Raw genomic sequence first — 22,526 nt, forward strand, 5'->3', positions numbered from 1 at the left:
AGGGGCCATGCTTTCCGGGGCACCTCCAGTCTTAGTCAGACCATTAAGTCTGGTCTTCTTACTAGTATTTGAGTTCTGCATCCCTTCGTTCTACTGCTCCATCAGCGACCCTCTGTTGTGTTCCCTGTCAGGACGTTCATTGGTGGTAGCCAGGCACCATCTAGTTCTTCTGGTCTCAGGCTGATGAAGTCTCACAGAGATTTTTTTAATTTACAAATTCCACAGGTGAATTGATGGAGTGACTAATCTCTGCTGGGGATTAAGTTTGGGCCTGTAAAATCAAGCAAAAGATATCACAACACAGACAGCAAAAGCACAAAGAGATGGAAATCATGAGGGAAGTTTTTAAAAAGGGCTTGGAGGACAGATGCAAAGACCTAACATGTGAATAATAGGAGTTCTAAGGGAGGGATAAAGAACAGATGTTTAGGACTGCATTAATTAAGGAAATAATAGAAGAAACTTTCCCTGGCTTGAAGAAAGACTCAAATCTGCAAATGTACAGTCAAGTTCCAGGAAGAATTGAAAACAGACACACATATACTTGGACATATCCTGGCAGAATTTCCGAATTCAAGCATAAAAAATTAGAAGCTTTCAGGCATAAAAACCATGTTAAGTACAAAGGAAACAGTGAACACTAGAATTAGACTGACACACCAGACATAAGAAGACAGAAGAATTACACCCACAGAACGCTGGAAAAAGAAAACTGCACCCCAAATCCTACCCCTGCGGACAGAGCCACAATTCACTTGTCAAGATGAAAGGAAGGTGTCTGCAAATATGCAAGGTAAGGAGTCCTGGTGGCTCAATAGTTAACCGTTCAACTGCCAACCAAAAGGTCGGTGGTTCGAACTCACCAGTGGCTCCACGGGATAAAAGACCTGACAATCCATTCTCATAAAGATCACAGGCTAGGAAACTCTATGGGACAGTTCTAATCTGTCATATAGGGTAACTATGAGTCAGAATAGACCCAACAGCATGCAACAACAACAGGAGCTATGTCACCCACATATTCCATCAAAGGAAATACTTGAAGAACTACTGTAAGTCAATGAAATGGGCACAAGGAGGTGAGGAAACAGCCATGTGAATGAGTCTTTCTTTATATATATATGTGCGTGTGCATGTGCATGTACATGTATGTGTGTGGTATGTGATTTTCCCCTTATACATACATACAGTTGCCCTCGGTATCTGCTGGTTCTACATCCTTGGATTCAACCAATCACTACTTGTGTTGTGTGCACCCTTTGTTTCTGTGAAAAAATGCCTCCTAAAAAGCAATAAGTGGTCAAAGCAATCCCTCAAAGGCTAAGTGTGAGGGGGTTGAGAACAGCGAGAGGGAGTAGTTTAAGGCAAGTAAGGCTTTTAGGCTGGCTAGCTATGTAAAGTGCTACAGCGTCAACAGCTTCCAGATCACAAGCCAATGGCATCGGCTGATGCCCAGGAAGCATCACTGTTCCCAGACAGCTCAAGAAATTCATAGAAGAGAAAGGCTACCTTCCAGATCAAGTCTTCAATTGTGATGAAAAAACTATTTACGTAGCATTTATATTATAGTCGGTAGAGATGTAGAGATGATTTAAAGTATACAGGAGGATGTACATAGATTATATGCAGATGCTATGCCGTTTTATATAAGGGACTTGAGCATCCTTGGATTTTGGTATCTGCAGGGGTCCTGGAACCAATCCCCCATAGGTACCGAGGAATGACTGTATACTTAAATCTAAATGGAAAATGGTAGAGTGACTAGGAATGTGTAATATAAGCGCTAAATAATGATTATTCAAAAAGAAGAAACATCCCACAGGGGACAACCTAAAAATGTCTAAAAGTACTAAACTATCTTACAAAACCGGGAGAAGGGAAGAAAGAGCAAGTAGAGGAGAGAAGTAAAAGTTTTGTTAAGATTTCATCTGGGATAAGACTAGGGAAATGAAAGTGTTACAAAGGTGAAAAAGAGCATTGAGAAAATAAAGCACGCTGATGCAGAAACATAGTTGTATCTTGTTTTAATATTAATGGCAGAGAAATAAGTGGATCCATAGAAGTGACCAGAATGGGAGCATAACCACTAAAAGAAGGCGAAAATGTGATACAACCAAACCCACTGCCATGGAGTCAATTCCAACTCACAGTGACCCTATAGGACAGAGTAGAACTGCCCCATAGGGTTTCCAAGCCTGTAAATCTTTACAGACGCAGACTGCCACATCTTTCTCCCGGGGCACGGCTGGTAGGTTCGAACCACCAACCTTTTGGTTAGCAGCTAAGTGTTTTAACTACTGCGCCACCAGGGCTAGGAAAATGTGATAGAACCTCTAAATTTAATGAAAAGGAAAAGAAAGAATAATAGCTTTATCAATTCACCCAGAGTAAGGAAAGAAAAAAAATTATATCCATGAGGTGAGATGAAAGAAATAAAGTCAAATATATCAGGTATTAAATTAAATGTGAACAGACTGAGTTCATCTTTCAAAGACATTGTTTGTCAGATTGGACATATGAGGCAATAGATAAGTGGTATCTTGGGTGAAGCGTGAGACAGTACACAATACTGGGGAAGCCAGCACAACTTGTACAAGGAAAGGTCATGGAAGCTCCACAGACACTTCCAAACTCCCCGAGGGACTGAATTGCTGGGCAGAGGGCTGTGGGGACCATGGTCTCAGGGAACATCTAGCTCAATTGGCATAACACAGTTAAAAAGACAATGTTCTACATTCTTTCTTGGTGAGTAGCGTCTGGGGTCTTAAAAGCCCGTGAGCAACCATCTAAGATACTCCACTGGTCTCATCCCTTCGGGAGCAAGGGAGAGTGAAGAGAACAGGATACAAGGAAAGGATTAGTCCGAAGGACTAGTAGACCACAGCTACCAAGGCCTCCACCAGACTGAGTCCAGTACAGCTAGATGGTGCCCGGCTACCACCACTGAATACTCTGACCAGAATCACAACAGAGGGTTCTGAACAGAGCTGGAGAGGATGTAGAACAAAATTCTAACTCACAAAAAAAGACCAGATTTACTGGCCTAAAGGAGACTGGAGAAACCCCAAGAGTATGGCCCCCAGACACCCTTTTAGCTCAGTGGTAGAGTCACTTCTGAGGGCCACCATTCAGCCAGGGAGTGGACAGCCCCATAAAACCAAATGGGACTAATGAGGCACAGCAGTCCAGGGACAAGGACTAGAAGGCAGACGGGGACAGGAAAACTGGTGATAGGGAAGGTTGAGTAAGGATAGTGTTGATGTGTTGTGAGGTCGTTAACCATTGTCATAGAGCAACATGTGTACTAACTATTTAATGAGAAACGATTTTGTTCTGTAAACCTTCATCTAAAGTGAGAATAACAGCACAATTGGAAGAGCATAGTTGATGTCACTGAACTGTGCATGCAGAAATTTTTGAAATGGTATATCTTTGGCTGTGTGTATTTTCACCAAAAAAAAAAAGGTCGAGAAGGGAGATGGTTGACATGTCGTGGGGTTGTTAACCAATGTCATAAAACAATGTGTACTACTGTTTCATGAGAATCTATTTGTTCTGTAAACCTTCATCTAAAGTACAATAAAAAAATTTTTTAAAGAATAGATATATGCGGTTTTCAAAACACATTTTAAACAAAGTGATTTTGTTAATATTGAAAAGAAGGAATAGGCAAACAAGATACCAGGGGAAAAAAAAGGAAGGGGGGAACAGTAACACTATTATTATTGGTTAAAGCAGTATTTAATATTAAAAGCATTAATCAGGACAAAGAAGAAGGTTACAAAACATAAAGTCATCATTTACGAAAAGGATGTAAAAGTCATAAATATGTATGCAACAAATATTTAAAAAAACTATATGAAGCAGAAACCATTAGAAATCTTTAAAAAAAAAAAAAAAACAAACTTGGTATTATAGTGGGATGTTTTAATAACTGCTTTCATAGTTTTACCTACGCATGTGGTCAGTTATGGTTGACCATGTTTATGTTTTGACATAGACCTCTCAAGTGCAATTAATCTTAGGAGAGTGGTGCCTTTAGGTTTAAAATTTAGTTATAAAGATCCCAACCCACATCAGCTTGTCTTGAAAGCTGGTGATCTCACCACACTGCACTGCCTCCCTTGGGCCAAATACGCCCAGCCAGAGAATCACGGGACCCACCAAGGCAGAGGGAAGCATGGACAGCCTTTGGGGCCCTCCCTAAGGGAATGTTCAGTCACTGTCAATTTAGCATGGCCTCAGGCTGATCCTTCTAACATGGGCTTTCAGTAGAGACTGTCAGGTTCCTGAGGAGAAAGATTCTGACCCTTGTATGGTAATGCCCATACCTAATGCTTACACCAATGCAATAAAGAGACATGGGCGTCCTGAAGGGAAACTATTATGGATTATTTGTCTTCCCCTGAAAGATATGTTTACATCCTAACCCCTAGTACCTGTGAATGTAAACTTGTTTGGAAATAAGATCTTTGAAAACATGATCGTTAACGTTAGTTCATTATGGTGGGCCCTAATCCGGTATGTCTGGTGTCCTTAGCAAAAGAGAAGAGACACAGACAGACACGGACACAGACAGAAGACTGCTATGTAATGACTGAGGCAGTGATTGGAGTTATACTGCCACAAGTGAAGGAACGCCAAGGATTGCCAGGAACCACCAGAAGCTATCAAGAGGCAAGGAAGGGTCTTCCCCGAGAGCCTGGCCCTGCAGACACCTTAATTTCAGACTTCTAGCCTGCCTTACTGTGAGGTAATAAATTCCTGTTACTTTAAGTTTGCTTTAAGTACCCAGTTTGTGGTACTTTGCTACAGTAGACCCAGGAAACTAGCAGAGACCTAGAGTAACTCACTGCCTAGATTCAATCTTGGGATTTGGCAAACATTCATGTCTCTTCTGTTTCAACAGCAAACATTTCTTGTGCAAGACTACCTGTTCTGGGCTTCTTTTTTAGGTCACTTTTTTCCAAGATGTCCCTCAGGTCTGGTGAGCGGACCAAAGTTTTGGGACTGATGTTTAACTTCAAAGTGTTTTACATTCAGGGATTGTCAGGCAATAGTCCATAGGGAGAGCTGATCCGTGGCATAATTTCCATCAGGCAAAACTAGGAAATAAGTACAACAGAGTGAGTGTTTAATGAAGCTAAACGTATTTAATTTAAAAGGTTGCTGTTATTCTGATATTATATCCTTCTTCTTTTCAGCTTTCTTTCATAAAATGGTAGTAGGTGGTAAGCGGTTTTTTTTTTTTTTAAATGCTTTTACTTGAAAAATAAAAAGTTGACAACCTACTGTCGTTGAGCTATCATTGAGCCAATTCCGACCCGGTGTGTGTCACAGTAGAACTGTGCTCCACAGGGATTTCAATGGCTGGTTTTTCAGAAGTAGATCACCAGGCCTTTCTTCTGAGGCATCTCTAGGTGGACTCAAACCTTCAACATTTCAGTTAGCAGCCAAGTGCATTAACCATTTATACCATTCAGGGACTCCTGCGAACCTTATGGCCCCCAAATAAATTAATGTAGGTATAGATATATGAGATATTACTCTGTGAAATTCAGAAGTGTGGAAACCCTTGTTCTCTTTGGTTCCTCTCTGTACCTCTAAGGACTGTGCATGGTAACAGGATATAATGCAATGTTTCTGTAGTCACTTGTCTCTCTTTGTAAATGAATATTGCACTATACAAACGGTATAGTTCTTCAAGGAGCCAGATTTACTCTGGAGGGATGGGGACTGTGTCCTTCAGAGTCCTGGCCTGGGAGGCTGGAAGAACATGCTGCCTTGCAAAGTGTTGCTGAGCCTGATGACTTCGAATCCTTTTAAAATCTCTGGTAGAGTTTGTCCCCACATTGCCAACTTATATAACAACCCTGAATACTTGGTCCCCCACATATTTTATCGAGGAAACCCTCATAATCCAATGTCATCCTAAAAGAAAAATTATCAGGTGCACATAAAGTAGTCGTCACAAATATGACAAAATTGCCCTGAATCTGTCTTCAAACTTCAAAGGAAAAAAGAATGAAAATTAGAAGTTATAATTTTACCAATATCAAACCAAAGATAGACAAGAATCATATTCATTTACATCATGTTTTCTATCCCCCTAAATTTCAAAACCACTGCTAATTTTCTCCATAATTTATCTATATAATTTGGGGGAGTTTACTTTAAACCCCAGTTAAGTTTAGCATTTTAGCTCATTTAGCCTGGGCTAGTTATGGTGCAAACAGTTAACATGCTCAGCTGCTAACTGAAAGGCTGATGGTTTGAGTCCACCCAGAGGTGTCTTCGAAGAAAGACCTGGTGATCTACTTCCTAAAAGTCAGCAATTGAAAATCCTACGGTGCACAGTTCTACTCTGACACACATGAGGTTGCCATGAGCTGAAGTTGACTCCGCAGCCACTGGTTGGTTAAGACTGGCATTTCATTTCTATCACAAGAGGCAGCATGGGGTAGGGGACTTGGGTCTGTCTGACAGCAAATAACTGAGTTTGAATCTTGACTGAAAATGGTTTTCTAGCTGTGTTACCTCCAGCAAGTTTCATCGTTTATAAAATGGGTATGAGAAGACTAACAGCACATAGTTGTAATGCATCTGGTATAAACCTCAAAAATGCTACCACTACTGACCATTCTAAAGGGCCCTGGTGGTGCAGTAGTTGAGTGCTCAGCTGCTAACCAAAAGATGGGTGGTTCGACCCTACCAGCCACTCCAGGGGGAAAAGATGTGGCAGTCTGCTCCTGTAAAGATTTACAGGCTTGGAAACCCTAGGAGGCAGTTCTACTCTCTCTTATAGGGTTGCTATGAGTCAGAATCGGCTCAACAGCACACAGCAATAAAAACAACTGATCGTTCTAATCAGTGCTACAATAGATGGACCCTGATAGAAGGGGAGAAAAATGTGGAACAGGACCTCAAATTCCTTAAAAAAAGAAAAAAGACCTACAGGACTGGTTGAGACTGGAGGACTCCCCAAGACTATTGCTTTAAGATATTCTTCAAACTTTAAACCGAAACTAACCCCTGAAGTCACCCTGGAAGCTAAATTGGTTCAAAAAATAATGAATATCACCATAAGTACTGTATTCCTTTAAAAAATCACCTATATGAGACCAAGGAGCCCTGATGGTACAGTGGTTAAAGTGATCAACTGCTAACCAAAAGGTCGGCAGCTCAAAACCACCAGTGGCTCCTTGAGAGAAAGACGCGGCAGTTTGCTTCCCTAGAGATTTACAGCCTTGGAAACCCTATGGGGTCGCTATGAGTAGGAATCGACTCCATGGCAGTGGGGTATATGAGATCAAACAGTCAACAATTACTTTAAAACAAAGATGAGAATGTAAGGGAGCAGGGAAACTAGATTAATGGAAACAGAACAACTAGAATGGAAATTTTAAACATGTTCGCACATTATGAAGAATGTAATCAATGTCACTAAACAACTTGCATAGAAATTGTTGAATGGGAACCTAAACTGCTGTGTAAACCTTTACCAAAAACAAAATAAAATATTATTTAAAAAAAAAAAAAACAAGAAATACTATTTCAGTTTTTTAAAAATCTAATTAGACATCAAATTTTAATTTCGAGTGAATTTAAATGGGATGCCTTTTTTCTGTTTTTATTATTTAAAAAAACCAATAGGGAGGAAGAATTTGGGAAGGCAAGCTTATTTCTCAAGTTCATGAAGAGTTATACAAATGAACCTACAGTGAACAGGTTTTGTGCCAAATGTTTTGCCTATCCAAATGCCAAATAAGAGCTGCAAGTGGTCCCAGATGTAATTTCACACCACTGTCACCTTAACCAAACAGTGTCCTTAGCACTGTGCTTCAGTGCTGAATCATTATTGACTCAGAGGTTTATAAATACAACTCTTTGAATCACTTGGAGTTTTCTTTAGTGGTCCCCTGTTTCCCTGTCTAAGTTTCAATTAGTCTTGACCCTGCGAAGGGAGTGATATCTGACAACTTCACTTCCCACATTAGTGGGGCTGCTAAGTCTCTATGACGTACATGATACATTTATAAGAAGGAACATTCTAAAAATAAGTTTAATGTATTCTCATTCAATTTCACTAAAAACTGATGTAACTTGAAGACAGCAAGCCATCCTCATCAGTTTTCTCTAAAGCTTACTAAATGTCAGAAAGAAATGGAAATGTTCTAAATAAGGACATTGCTCTAATTTCTTACAAAGTAAGTTAGAACGTGTACGTGTCGTGAGGTGGGGAAATGCTTTACTAAGATGACATAAACATATAACATTTGAAATCTAAAACTCATTTGGTAGGAAGAATTAAAAGATAACACTCAGAAAAGACAGCTAAGGTGCCATGTTGAAAGCAGCCGAAATGTAATTGCCAGTATATGAAATCATTTTAGGGAACGGGGCGAAGAATTACAGACATAATGCACAAGTCAGCACCGTGAGAGTCAGCTCATCATCTATGCTATCCATAATGTACAGCAGCAAAGAGAATCCAAAAATCCTTTGCATTTGTTTTTGTATTGGAAGATATTATTATTTGCAGTAGATTTATCTTCCCAATTATATTTAAGATTTGTTGGCCTTTTTGGGGATTCATTTACCTGATGGATGGGGAAAGATATCCAATCGCACCCTCGAGGGCGCAGGAAAGCCAGGAAGATTAAGTTTTGCCAGAGCTAGAGATAATCTACAAAATAAATCGTGTCTGTAAGCGAGTAGGTGTGATCGGGAACATTGAGTGCATGGAGTGAAGCCAATCGTAACACCTGTGGTGGCTCTGCATTCCCTCAGCCCCCTCTGGATGACCCAGTGAGAATGGTGGCTGCAAACACTGCTGCTCGCTGCAATTCCTGCCCCTTCCCTCAGGCACACACACCACCCTCCAGAGCTGTTGTTGTGGTTAGTGCATTGTGGACCACAGGTCTCAAAAAAGGAGCACCCCCAAATTTGGTGACAAGTCCTAAGGAAGCAATAGGAAAATCAATGAATTGAGCTACTTACTGAGAGTGCCCCAAGGAAAGCATTTGCAAAAGAATCTTATTCAGGGATTGGAGTGTTTCTGAAGGAGCTCTAGTGGCACAGTGGGTAAAGCGCTAGGCTGCTAACTGAAAGGTTAGCAGCTAACAACCCACTGGCTGCTCTGCGGGAGAAAGATGTGGCAGTCTGCTTCTGTAAAGATTTACAGCCTTGGAAACCCGATGGGGCGTTTGGTCTGTCCTATGAGGTCACCGTGAGTTGGAAGCGACTAGATGGCAGTGGGGGAAGAAAAGGGTGTTTCTGATTCTTAAGAAGGAGGTGAAATGCATTTATGCAAAATTTGGCATTTTGGTTGTGAGCTTTTTTAAGGAAATTACTGGGTTGGAAGACAAATTCCAGTGATTTGAGCAATGAATGAGACACTAGAAGTAGGTAGAATGAATTTACGGTATTCCCATGGTGTGCTGGTAAACCAGATCTCTGGGATATAGAAGGACAAAGCCCTGATTTGTAATTTTTGCCCATTTCTGTGATGTAAATACTTCCAGCATGGCCATTTTCAAGCTTCCAATGGTTTATCAACCAGCTTACCAAATTCCTAAGTATTTAACCATCATTTCTCACCAGTCAGTAGGAGCCACTTATTCTTTTAAGAAACTTAGCTAAAATAAGAAGGAAAAAGGAAAGAAAAAATATATAGCTAAAGTGGAGTTCGTATCATTTTCTTAGTATGGGAGAGAAATGAGCATGTTAATCATTGCAGAATGAAGTTTTATGGTCCAAATAGTTAAAGCTCTGAAAATGGGTTACTCAGAACAAACCTCTGTCTATATACAAACTACCCAAACAAAAAAAAACCCAGTTGAGGTGGAGTTGATTCCAACTCATGGTAACCCTATGTGTATTAGTAGAACTGTGTTCCTCAAGGTTTTCAATGGCTGATTTTTTAGAAGTAGATTACCAGGACTTTCTTTTGAGGCATCTCTGCGTGGATTCGAACCTTCAACCTTTCAGTAGCAGTCGAGCACTTTAGCCATTTGCACCATCCAGGGATTCCATAAACTCCCCAGTTCCTAATGAATGATTGACTCTGGAGACAGCCAAGGATTATTTCAATCAATGAGTACCACATGTAATAACAGTTTACCCTTACGTACTCACTATGTTCTAAGCACTTTTCATGTATTAATTCATTTAATCCTCACAAGTTAACAATACACTGTACTTTCCCAGTGTAAACATATTTTCAAGTGTTGAGTTAATTATTAAAGTTTTTATTTACTGCCCTCCCCATGTTTACAAAAATGAGTGGGCCTTTGCTAACCTGACAGCCAAATAATCATTCAGATGAGCATGTCAGGGTAATCAGAAGGCCCCTCGTTGTTCCAGAACTCAAGTGTCTTCTATTTTCCTAACATATCTACCACTGTGTCCCTCAGAGAATCATTCCAGAACTACTCTTAACTAAAAACCTGCCACCATTGAGATAATTCCTACTCATAACAACCCTGTATGATAGAGTAGAACTGTCTCATAGGGTTTCCAAGGGTGTAAATCTTTACGGAAGCAGACTGCCACAGCTTTCTCCCACAGAGCAGCTGAGGGGTTCGAACTGCCAACCTTTCAGTTAGTAGCTGAGTGCTTTAACCAGTGTGCTACCAGGGCTCCTACAGAAAAGGAAGCTACACAGAGAAAGAGCACCAGAAATCCACTTGAGTCTTGGATTTAATATCAATCTGCACATGTATAGGATAAAATTCCGCAAGACCAGATAAAGTCAATTTCTGGGGAAAGAATAATAATCAGGGGGGTATAAAGCAGGAAAGGAGTCCTGGTGGCGCAGTGTTAAACCACCGACTGCTAACAAGAAGGTCGGGGGTTCAAAACTACCAGTGGCTTCTGGGAAGTAAGATGTGGTAGTCTGCTTCCACAGAGATTTACAGCCTCGGAAAGCTTATGGGGTCGATAGGGGTCAGAATCGACTCGGCAGCAGTGGGTTTGTTTTTTGGTATAAAGCAGGACAATTCCCAGAGTTCACACAGGACTGGGAATCTTTCAAGGTCCCAGCAGCCAGAATAGAGAGACGTTGATGAATACACAGAGCATTCAGTTGAGATCCCACGAGGGCCACACCTTGTAGTGGGGCAAAATTAACCTTAAAGAAAGGTTACTCTAGACTTTTACCATGGACGAGTTTAAAAACAAGGCCTGACTGATCTAATCTGCTTGTAACCTAATTACATGCTGGAACAAAGTCCAATACTCTTTAAAGAAATACAACAAAATCTAGCAAAATATAAATATAACAATAAAATATATAATAATATGTAGCTAATATATTTTGGACCAATAAGCAACATCATGATAAACAGAGAAAAGATTGAAGTTGTCAAAGATTTCATTTTATTTGGATCCACAATCAACCCCCTCGGAAGCAGTAGTCAAGAAATCAAAAGACGCATCGCATTGGGCAAATTGGCTGCAAAAGACCTCTTTAAAGTGTTGAAAAGCAAAGATGTCACCTTGAGGACAAAGGTGCGCCTGACCCTGACCCAAGCCATGGTGTTTTCAATTGCCTCATATGCATGCGAAAGCTGGACAATGAATAAGGAAGACGGAAGGAGAATTGATGCCTTTGAATTGTGGTGATGGCGAAGAATACTGAATATACCATGGACTGCCAAAAGAACAAACAAATCTGTCTTGGAAGAAATACAACCAGAATGCTCCTTTGAAGCGAGGATAGCGAAACTACATCTCACAGACTTTGGACATGTTATCAGGAGGGATTAGTCCTGGAGAAGGACATCATGCTTGGTAAAGTAGAGGGTCAGCCAAATAAAGCAAAGACCCTCAATAAGATGGACTGACACAGTGGCTGCAACAACGGGCTCAAGCATAGCAACAATTGTTGGGATGGCGCAGGACTGGGCAGTGTTTAGTTCTGTTGTGCATAGGGTTGCTATGAGTTGGAACCGTCTCGACAGCATCTAACAACAACAACGAGCTAATATACAATATGGAGCCCAGTGGCGCAGTGGTTAAGAGCTATGGCTGCTAACCAAAAGGTCAGCAGTTTGAATCCACCAGCCACTCCTTGGAGACCCTACTCTGTCCTATAGAGTTGCTGAGTCAGAATCAGCTCAATGGCAACAGGTGTGGTTTTGGTTTAGAATATACAATACGTAATATATAATAATATGTATATACCCACTGCCATTGAAACCAAAGACTCGAAGAAACTAGTCTACAAGACTAAATAGCCCACGCAAATCACAGCCTAATCTATACTGAGACCAGAAGAAATAGATGGTGCCCAGCTACCACTACTGACCATTCTGACCAGGGACGCAATAGATGGTCCTGGATAGAATGGAAGAAAAATGTGGAATAAAACTTAAATTCTTAGAAAAGTCCAGACTTACTGGACCAGTAGAGACTGGAGGAACCCCTGAGACTATTGCCCTGAGATATCCTTTAATCTTGGAACTGAAACTACTCCCAGAGGTTACTTTTCAGCTAAATAACAGATTGGCTTATAAAATAAACAATATCACCAGTGAGTACAGTGCTTCTTTAAAAAATCATCTACAGGCAATCTCCGGGTTATGAAAGTCCAACTTACGGACAACTTGTACCATAAAGCCTGTTATATTAAAAATTTGAGTTAAATACAATGGTTCACAATAACAAACGTATGCACTACTTCGTTATGCTGATGAAAACATTGCGCAGTTTGGAAGAGCTTCTTAAGTGTTTTATATGCATAGAAAGATAAAATATATATCATATACCAAGACAAACATTTTCTAATTGACACTAAATAAGAACCAAATTTACCTATCCCACTTACCTACAAATTTGACTTAAAGACAAACTTAGGAACAGATTTCATCCATAACCCAGGGACTGCCTGTATATGAGACCAAACAGTGAACATTTACCCTAAAGCAAAGATAAGAAGGTAAGGGGCGAGAGGAGCAAGGAAGCTAGATTAATGGAACCTGAACAATCAGAATGGAAATAATGAGAATATTGACACACTGTGAAAAACATAACCAATGTCACTGAACAATACGTATAGAAATTGTAAATGGGAACATAATTTGCTGTGTAAACTTTCACCAAAAACACAACAAAATATTATTTATGAAAAAGGACGAAAATACTAGCCCATTTAAAAAGACATCATATTCCCAATAAATAAAAAATGCTACAATAAATATGGGAATTGCCCCAAAAGGTGATGTTTGTAAGAAGAAAGGGTGTGAAGGATTGAGGCTTCTGATTTATAGAGAGATAATGGCATAAAGCCCAAAGATCGGAAAGAACCACACAATAAGTACTTCAAAAACAGAGCACATGTCCAAAACCCAGGGGAGTAATAACATGGTGAATGGGTGACGTGTAGATTGCTGGATTGTCCCACAACTTGCTGTGTTCGGCTCTGGGCGTGCACTTTGCCTTCAACTGCATCGCTTGGTTGTAGTTAATATCCTGGGAAAATTTACGTCATCAACCAATGTGACCTTCTGTTTTTACTGACATCATTCCCCAATTTACCAATCATGTATGAGTCAATTCGACTTACAGAAACATGCATCACGGTAGCAAAATAGACTGTACTTTCGTGGAATCATTGAGCTTAAAGGTTAATTCCTCAGATAAACCTTCCCTAACCTCTTGCCCCACACTAGGGCAGCCCCCCTCAAGTATATGTCCTGATAAAGCTGTCTGTATTTTTCCTTTATAATATGTGCCACTGCTTATAATTATATTCTCGTGAAATTATTTTATTATTGTCTGACTACCCCACGGAAGGTAAGATGTATTTTCACTCACCACTGTATCCCTGATACCTGGCATAGTGCCTAGACACGTAATAGGTGCCCAAGAAATACTGGTTGTCTAAAAGAATTAATGAATTAAATAAATGTTATTATGTTGTTAAAGCAAAACCTTAATTTCTCTCTGTGATGGCTTTTACAAAATTAATATGTACTATGGTATTCTTCTTCTCTAGCTCTTGCTTTCTTTTTTTAAAGATAAAACACAGAAAGCTTGGTTTATGTGCAGCTTCACTCTGTTATTGACAGTTGCAAAAAACAGTGGGAGAAAGGAAGACATGGGAAGAAAGATGGTATGCTTGTTGAATAAAAAAAATACTTCTCACTGTGACTATCAGGCTTCTATAAAAGATTATCAAGTGAGACTCCATAGATCGATATAATAGCCCCCTGACTTCACCTGTCCAACCTGCCTCCAGAACTGAATTAAGAACGCCATTAGAAATGATATTATTATAATCATTCGTTTCTATAAAATTTATTCAGTGATTTACCATCTACTTCATTTCCCATTGTAAATGGTACTGCAGAGTAGTTTGTCTCAGATTGATTAGACGGTAGCACATACAGCTTTGCAATGAACAGAAAGAAAAAAAAAGAATCAATATAATAAATACTGGTTTACTTTTGTCCCCTTTAGAATGCTATACCATGACCAAACTTTTCCTCAAAATTCTACAACTTATTGAGGTTGAGATTATTGGAGAAATTACTAATGAACAAACCAGTGCAGGGCCAGAGAAATTAAATGTCTTTTTTTGCCTAAAGTCATAAACAACCAATTTGTAGAAGAGCTAGAATTAGAATTCAGATTATTCAATTCCCATTTCAGTAACATTGAGTGGGTTTTAGTTAATCCTGAATCTTCTCCCTTTGTGAGGATTTTACATGTCTTTCCTCTTTCTTCTTTTTGGACTAGGATTTTGCTCTCTGAAATCTGCTGTAAATCGTGTCAGTCTGATATGAAGATCTAGTGTTTTTATTCTGCTGTATAGCAATTTGGCATTATTCCATGTACTATAAGTGAAGCACAGAAAACACACACATATAAATACATGCACCCAAAAAAAAATAGCCATCCTAGGATTTAAAGCCAGAAAAAAAAAAAAGGAAAACACATAATTTTGAACAATTTAAATAATAATAAACCTAAGGCAAATTGGTGTTTCTAACTCCAAAATCTTTCATCACTCTTGGAGATATATCATCCTTGTCACTAGCAATCATTTTTATTGCCCTCAGATGTGGCTTTAGGCTTGACAACTCGACCCAACTGTTTTGCCAGGCAGTCGGCACATTGAATCCAAGGAACCAGTAACAGTTCAGGTAGACTCCATTGTTGTTGTTGTTGTTATTAGGTGCCATTGAGTCGGTTCCGACTCATAGCGACCCTACGTACAACAGAACAAAACACTGCCTGGTCCTGCACCATCCTCACAATTGTTGTGCTTGAGTCCACTGTTGCAGCCCCTGTGTCAATCCATCTCGTTGAGGGTCTTCCTTTTTTTCACTGACCCTCTACTTTACCAATTATGATGTCCTTCTCCAGGGACTGATCCTTCCTGATAAGATGTCCAAAGTACGTGAGACATAGTCTCGCCATCCTTGCTTCATTCTTAATTTATCCTTGCTCCATTACAAGGTTTCAAATTAAAGTCCCAAAGTGACACACATTCATAGTCATAACTTAAGGGGTCTTCTCAAGAGCAAGGTGGATGACTCTTCAGCCCCAGAGTAAATTAGGACCTTCCTTTCAGGGGTTTGTTTTCAAAGGACTCCTCACAATAGGGCTATGGGAAGCAAAGAATGCCTTTTAATGATGAGCACCTACTAAGGAGGCAGTATGTGTGATAGTTAAGAACACAAACCCTGGATACACAAACTCTTCCTGAGTTCAAATTCCAACTCGGCCTCTTAAAAGCTTCTGTCCTGGGACAATTTATGTAACCTCACTGGACCTCAAGGATTATGGCTATAAAGTGGGGGTATTGATAGTACTTACATCAAGCACTTACATAATAGTTCTAAGGATTAAAGTCAGTGATATTTGTAAAACATTTAGAATAATGCCTGGGACTTCTAAGTTTTGGTTGTTGTTGTTGAGGATACTCACAGCAAAACATACACCAAGTCAACAGTTTCTATATGTAATCAGTGATACTGATTACATTCTTCGAGTTGTACAACCATTCTCACCCACCTGAGTTACTCCTATCCCATTAACATAAACTCACTGCCCCTAAGATTCCTATCTAATCTTTCCAGTTACTTTTGTCAGTTTGATCCCATATAGATAGTTCTTAAAAGAGGGTAATGCTCAAGGCAGACATTTTTTACTAGTTAAGCTAAACTGTTATTTGGATTTAAGAAGACTTCAGGGGATATTTTTGATTTAAGTTTTAAAGATGATCTCATGGCAGTAGTTTCAGGGGTTCATTAAGCTTTCATGACTCCAGAAAGTCTGGAGTCCATGAGCATTTGAAATCTATAGAATCTTTGATCAAACTGGTAATGATAGCCAGGCATCATCCAATTCTTCTGGTCTCATGGCAAAGGAGGCAGTTGTTCATGGAAGCAATTAGCCTCACATTCCATATCCTCCTTCTATTCCTGACTCTCCTTCTTCCTCTGTTGCTGCAGGAGAATAGAGACCAATTGTTGTGCCTTGGATGGCTGCTGGCAAGTTTTTAAGACTCCAGGAACTCCACAACAACCAAAAAGCAAACCAAACCTGTTGCCCGTAGAGTCAATTCCAACTCATAGCAACCCTATAGGACAGAGTAGAACTGCTGCGTAGAGTTTCCAAGGAGCCCCTGGTGGATTTGAACTGCCAGCCTTTTTGGTTAGCAGCCATAGCACTTAACTACTACGCCATCAGGATTAGTATTTTTAAAGTGTTTTCTAAGTAAATAAAATGTCTCCCTGGCAGCATTTAGCGGACTTCCTTAAAGGAAGTTTTTTCTCCATAACTCCTGAAAGTGCAGCATATGGGTCTGCTTAGGTTTAGAAAGTGTTTCTTTGGTTTGCCTCAACATAGAACTAAATGGAAGCCTTACATTTAAAGCTGAGAGTCTTCTGCATTGCAGTTAGTCTCTAAGACCAAAGTTATTCTCTTAAGGAAAAATAAAATAATCTCTTAAGGAAAATTAAAAACCAGAAATAGTAAGTCTGCGCTCAAGGCATAAACCCAGTCCTTGGTCACAGGTCTGCCACTGATTAGTATTCAGGGCATTAGCTGGTGTCTTCCAAGTCTTAGATACATTTTCAGTAAAAGGTAAGTTGTAATCATTGCTTCACAGGTAAATGAGTTATTTCAGAGAAGATAATTAGAATGCTCCTGCAAGATAGGTCAACAGGGACTGGTACACAATTGACATTCAATGAATAAAATAATGTCGTTGGTTGCCATTGAGTCTGCTCCCACTCATGGTGACCACATGTACAACAGAACAAAACGTTGCTGGTCCTGGGCCATTTTCATAACCATTGGTATGTTCAAGTCCATTGTTTTGGCCGTGTGTATTTTGAGTGCCTTCCAACCTAGGAGGCTCATCTTCCACACTGTATCAGACAATATTCTGTTGTGATCCATAAGGTTTTCATAGGCTAATTTTCAGAAGTAGATCACCAGGCCTTTCTTCCTAGTCTATCGTAGTCTGGAAGCTCTGCTGAAACCTATCCACCGTGGGTGACTCTGCTGGTATTTGAAATAACCGATGGCATAGCTTCTAACATCATAGCAACATGCAAGCCACCACAGTATGACAAACTGACGAGTGGTAGAAATAAATAATAGAAAACATATCTTGTGCATTTATAATACGTCAAACATTTTTCTAAGTGCCTTGCATGTATTAACTCATTTGAGCCTCACAATAACTCTCTAAGGTTATTACTGATATCTCCACTTTATAAATGAGGAGTATGAGGCACAGGGAGGTTTAATGAATTTTCTAAGTTCACCCAGTGAGCAAGTGTTGGAGCTGGGATTCAAACCAGGACTGTCTGGCTCCAGAGTCCATGCACTGAACAATTTTGCCATGAATGAATTTAGTATGCACCCCTTGGATCCCCCTTCATGAAAGAACTCACCATTCAACTACAAGGAGTTCAACAACTGCAGCCCACAGCTGTTTACACCTTCAAGATCCACCTTAGATTTTGAGTGGAGGCCACGTTCTTCTTGGGCCAATGATCCTACCAATGACTGCATGATGAGGGTACCAGGACCTGACCATTTCTGCCCAAAACAGGACTCCTCTAGCAGGTGATCTTTGCTCTGGAGTGCCTGGTTGGATTAGCAGAGATTGTCGGCTCTTTGAGACTTGACCTGCTGAATCCTGATTCCTCTCCCTTTTTCCTTTCACAGGTGTTAACCCAAAAAGTCTTCTTGTGCTGCTAACTCTGTCTCAGCATCTACTTTCCAGAGGGCCCAACAGACACAGTCAAATATCTGCTGAGTCTGGGGTCTTAAAAGCCTGTGAGCAGCCATCTAAGATAGTCCACTGGTTTCACCCCTTCGGGAGCAAAGGAGAATGAAGAAAACAAGATAAGGGAAAGATCAGTCCAAAGGACTAATGCACCACAACTACCACGGCCTCCACCAGACTGAGTCCAGTACAGCTAGATGGTGCCCGGCTACCACCATTGACTGCTCTGACCGGGATCACAACAGAGTGTCCTGGACAGAGCTGGAGAAAAATGTAGAACAAAATTCTAACTCACAAAAAAAGGCCAGACTTACTGGCCTGACAGAGACTGGAGAAACCCGGAGAGTATGGCCCCCAGACACCCTTTTAGCTCAGTAATGAAGTCACTCCTGGGGTTCACCATTCAGCCAAAGATTAGACAGCCCCATAAAACAAAACAAAACTAACAGGGCACACCAGCCTGGCGACAAGGACCAGAAGGCAGGAGGGGACAGGAAAGCTGGTAATAGGGTACCCCAGGTCGAGAAGGGACAGTGTTGACATGTCAACCAATGTCATAAAACAATATGTGTATTAACTGTTTAATGAGAAACTATTTGTACTTCATCTAAAGTACAATAAAAAAAACTTTGAAAACAAAACCCTGCTGAGATCTCACCAGGAAGGAAGCAGTATGAAGTTTCAGTTTACAAAAACCTGAGCTGAAGGAGACAAGCCAGATCCAACAAATCAGAGAGAGTTACCTGGCTAGATCTGGGTCAAGGACAAGCAGGACAGGACTCCGAATTGCCTCGCTGTAACATTAAAGAAATTTGCCTCGTGTTGCTTTGCCACTTTGTTGACAAAGATTTTATCTACACGTGAAGAACTGATTTTAATCTTGTACTAGGATACCTGCTTTCATTTTGTCATTTCAACCCCAGAAAGAAAATGAAATCTGACTTCATGTCAGAATAGTGACATCTTGGCAGATGGGAATGATTCCTCCTCCCCCAGTTTTACCTGGAAGAGAATACAAAGCACTGTGCCGCAGATCCACAGCTGAGCTGATCTCTTCCTATGTAAAAGACAATTTGCCTTTTCAAAGGCCACTCATCTTTTATGTTCAGTCGAAATGATATGCTTTATTGGTTGACTTCTTTAGCAAAAATTACAGAATCATATTGTAGGAAGGAGAGGAAGATGGGAACAAGTCCGTGGATTCAGCTTCCTGGAAATAAAGGCAGGTGACATTATGGTAAAATTAAAAGGCAGACGAGTTACTTACAACTTTAAATTGTATGAATAAATATTGTAGAAGCCTTTAGGGAGAGATGTTGTAGCAGTATTTATATAGTAGACAGGCACACCGCCATGTACAATTGTTGTATTAGTTAGGGGTCTTTGGTTGTAAGCAGTAGACAGTGACTCTAGCTAACGTAAGTAAAAGGGATTTATTAGAAAGACGTGAGGTTCACAGAATCAATGGGAGACTAGAAAGCAGGAATTATAGTAAAGGCTTGTAGCAAGAACAGTATGATCAATGAGCCCTGGTGGGAAGGGATAGAAAGCCAACTATTTTAATATCTTTGTCCTTCTGCTCAAAATCCAAATTCCAGAGAGAGAAGAGCAGAATAGCCAAGCTTGTGTCATTACCCAGTCCTTGGGGAAGAGTAAACAGGACCCCTGATTACAGTCATACCAGACAATATCCAGTGGAGAAGAGACAGTTCTTTAAAACGAAATTGGGTTGCTTTTAGAAAAAAGAAAATGAATATTGAACAGCCAAATAACTTTAGCTATTTAATAGGTTTGATCACACTTTCCAGTTATTCTGTGAACAAATTCAGTAAGATGGGGATGACTTGTATATACCTTTTTTGAGGCTTACCAGCCTTCAGTGGAAGGCATATTTCACAGAATAAGGAAAAGTCTGTTAGTACTACTGGGTCAATGTTCTGGATTACTCTTTGAAAGAGAAATAGATAAATTAGAGTATCTTTTCTGGAGGGAATCAGGATGGTGAGAGAATCATGTTATGTGAAGAAGATGTGAAGGGACTAGGAACAGTCAGGAGAAAGATCTCAGGAGAGACAGATAAATTATCATCATGTAGTGTCATGTGTTGAAGACTTCAAAGTTACTCTGTTGTCCCAAAGAGATTTGGAACCAATGGTATTCAGAACCAAGGGATAGATTCAGAATGAATGAGAGGAGATTGGCTGTCAAACACTGAGAGAAGCCTTATTATAAAGAAAGAAAACAATATGGAAAAAGTTAAGGTCAGATTTGGCAGTTATAGAAAAAAAGATTTGATTGATATAACAATATTAACAATAACAGCTATATTTTTAGCACATACTATATACCAGCTACTACATTATACTCTTCAAGTATCACTGCATCTCATACTTTCCCAACCAAGGCTCCTTAATGACAAGAAAGAGAATGTTTACCTCCAGATCTCTGGGCAAAAAAACTCATGGCAATGGTAAGATTGTTAGGGATTCTATTTTTAAATTTATTGTGTTATAAAAATATATATAACACAACGTTTGCCAATTGAACACTTTTCAGCTGTACAATTCAGTGATATGAATTACACTAATCATGTTGTGCAGTCATCACCCATAATCACTGCCAAATTTCTCATCACCATTTTTTAATGAGATGGAGAAACAAATCACCAACTTCATATGGAAAGAGAAGAGGCTCCAGATAAATAAAGCATTACTCAAGAAGAAGAACAAAGTGGGAGGCCTCACACTACCTGATTTTAGAACCTATTATACCACCACAGTAGTCAAAACAGCCTGGAACTGGTAAACAACAGATACATAGACCAATGGAACAGAATTGAGAATCCAAACATAAATTCATCCACCTATGAGCAGCTCATATTTGACAAAGGCCCGAAGTCTGTTCACTGGGAGAAAAGACAGTCTCTTTAACAAAAGGTGCTGACATAACTGGATATCAATCTGCAAAAAAATGAAACAAGACCATACCTCACACCATGCACAAACAACTAACTCAAAATGGATCACAGACCTAAATATAAAATCTAAAATGATAAAGATCAGGGAAGAAAAAATAGGGACAATGCTAGGAGCCCTAATACATGGCATAAATAGAATACAAACCATAAGTAACAATGCACAAGCACCAGAAGAGAGACTAGATACGTGGGAGCTCCTAAAAATCAAACACTTAGGCTCATCAAAAGACTTCACCAAAAGAGTAAAAAGACAGCCTACAGACTGGGAAAAAATTTTTGGCTACGACAAATCCGATCAGCATCTAATCTCTAGAATCTGCAAGATACTGCAAAACCTCAATAACAAAAAGATAAATAACCCAATTAAAAAATGGGCAAAGGATATGAACAGGCACTTCGCCAAAAAAGATATTCAGGCGGCTAACAGACACATGAAGAAATGCTCATGATCATTAGCCATTAGAGAAATGTAAATCAAAACTACGATGAGAATCATCTCACCCCAACAAGGCTAGCATTAATCCAAAAAACACAAAATCATAAATGTTGGAGATGTTGTGGAGAGACTAGAACACTTATACACTGCTGGTGGGAATGTAGAATGGTACAACCACTTTGGAAATAGATTTGGCACTTCCTTAAAAACTAGAGATAGAAGTACCATACAATCCAGCAATCCCACTTCTTGGAATACATCCTAAAGGAATAAGAGCCGTCACACCAATAGATATATGCACACTCATGTTCATTGCAGCACTGTTCACAATAGCAAAAAGATGGAAACAACCTAGGTGCTCATCAATGGACGAATGGATAAACAAATTATGGTATACCCACACAATGGAATACTACACAATGATAAAGAACAATGATGAAGCCATGAAACATCTTATAACAAGGAGGAATATGGAGGGCATTATGTTGAGTGAATTTAGTCAGTCACAGAAGGACAAATATTATATAAGACCACTATTATAAGAACTCAAGAAAATGTTTAAACACAGAAGAAAACATTCTTTGATAGTTACGGGGTTGGGGAGGGAGGTGAGAGGTATTCACTAACTAGATAGTAGACAGGAATTATCTTAGGTCAAGGGAAGGACAGCACACACTACGGGGAAGTCAGCACAACTGGACTAAACCAAAGCTAAGAAGTTCCCCTGAATATAATCAAACACTTCAACGGACAGAGTAGCAGTGGTGGGGGTCTGGGAACCATGATTTCAGGGGACATCTAGGTCAATTGGCATAGCAGTTTATTAAGAAAATGTTCTGCATCCTACTTTGGTGAGTGGT

At 39.9% G+C, this 22,526-nt stretch overlaps 1 long non-coding RNA gene across 1 annotated transcript in view; it reads right to left on the reverse strand.

The window, feature by feature from the left end:
* Positions 1-181: 181 nt before the first annotated feature.
* The window catches only part of LOC111821653 (uncharacterized), a 79,042-nt gene continuing 56,697 nt past the window's right edge, over positions 182-22,526 (reverse strand). The window contains exons 3-4 of the long non-coding RNA XR_002824995.1: positions 4,934-5,105; positions 182-271 (exon numbers count right to left, since the gene is read on the reverse strand). This is a non-coding gene — a long non-coding RNA (uncharacterized LOC111821653). The remainder of the gene's footprint in view (positions 272-4,933; positions 5,106-22,526) is intronic.

The sequence above is a fragment of the Trichechus manatus genome, unplaced genomic scaffold (assembly GCF_000243295.1).
Source record: "Trichechus manatus latirostris isolate Lorelei unplaced genomic scaffold, TriManLat1.0 scaffold00094, whole genome shotgun sequence".
NCBI lineage: Eukaryota > Metazoa > Chordata > Mammalia > Sirenia > Trichechidae > Trichechus > Trichechus manatus.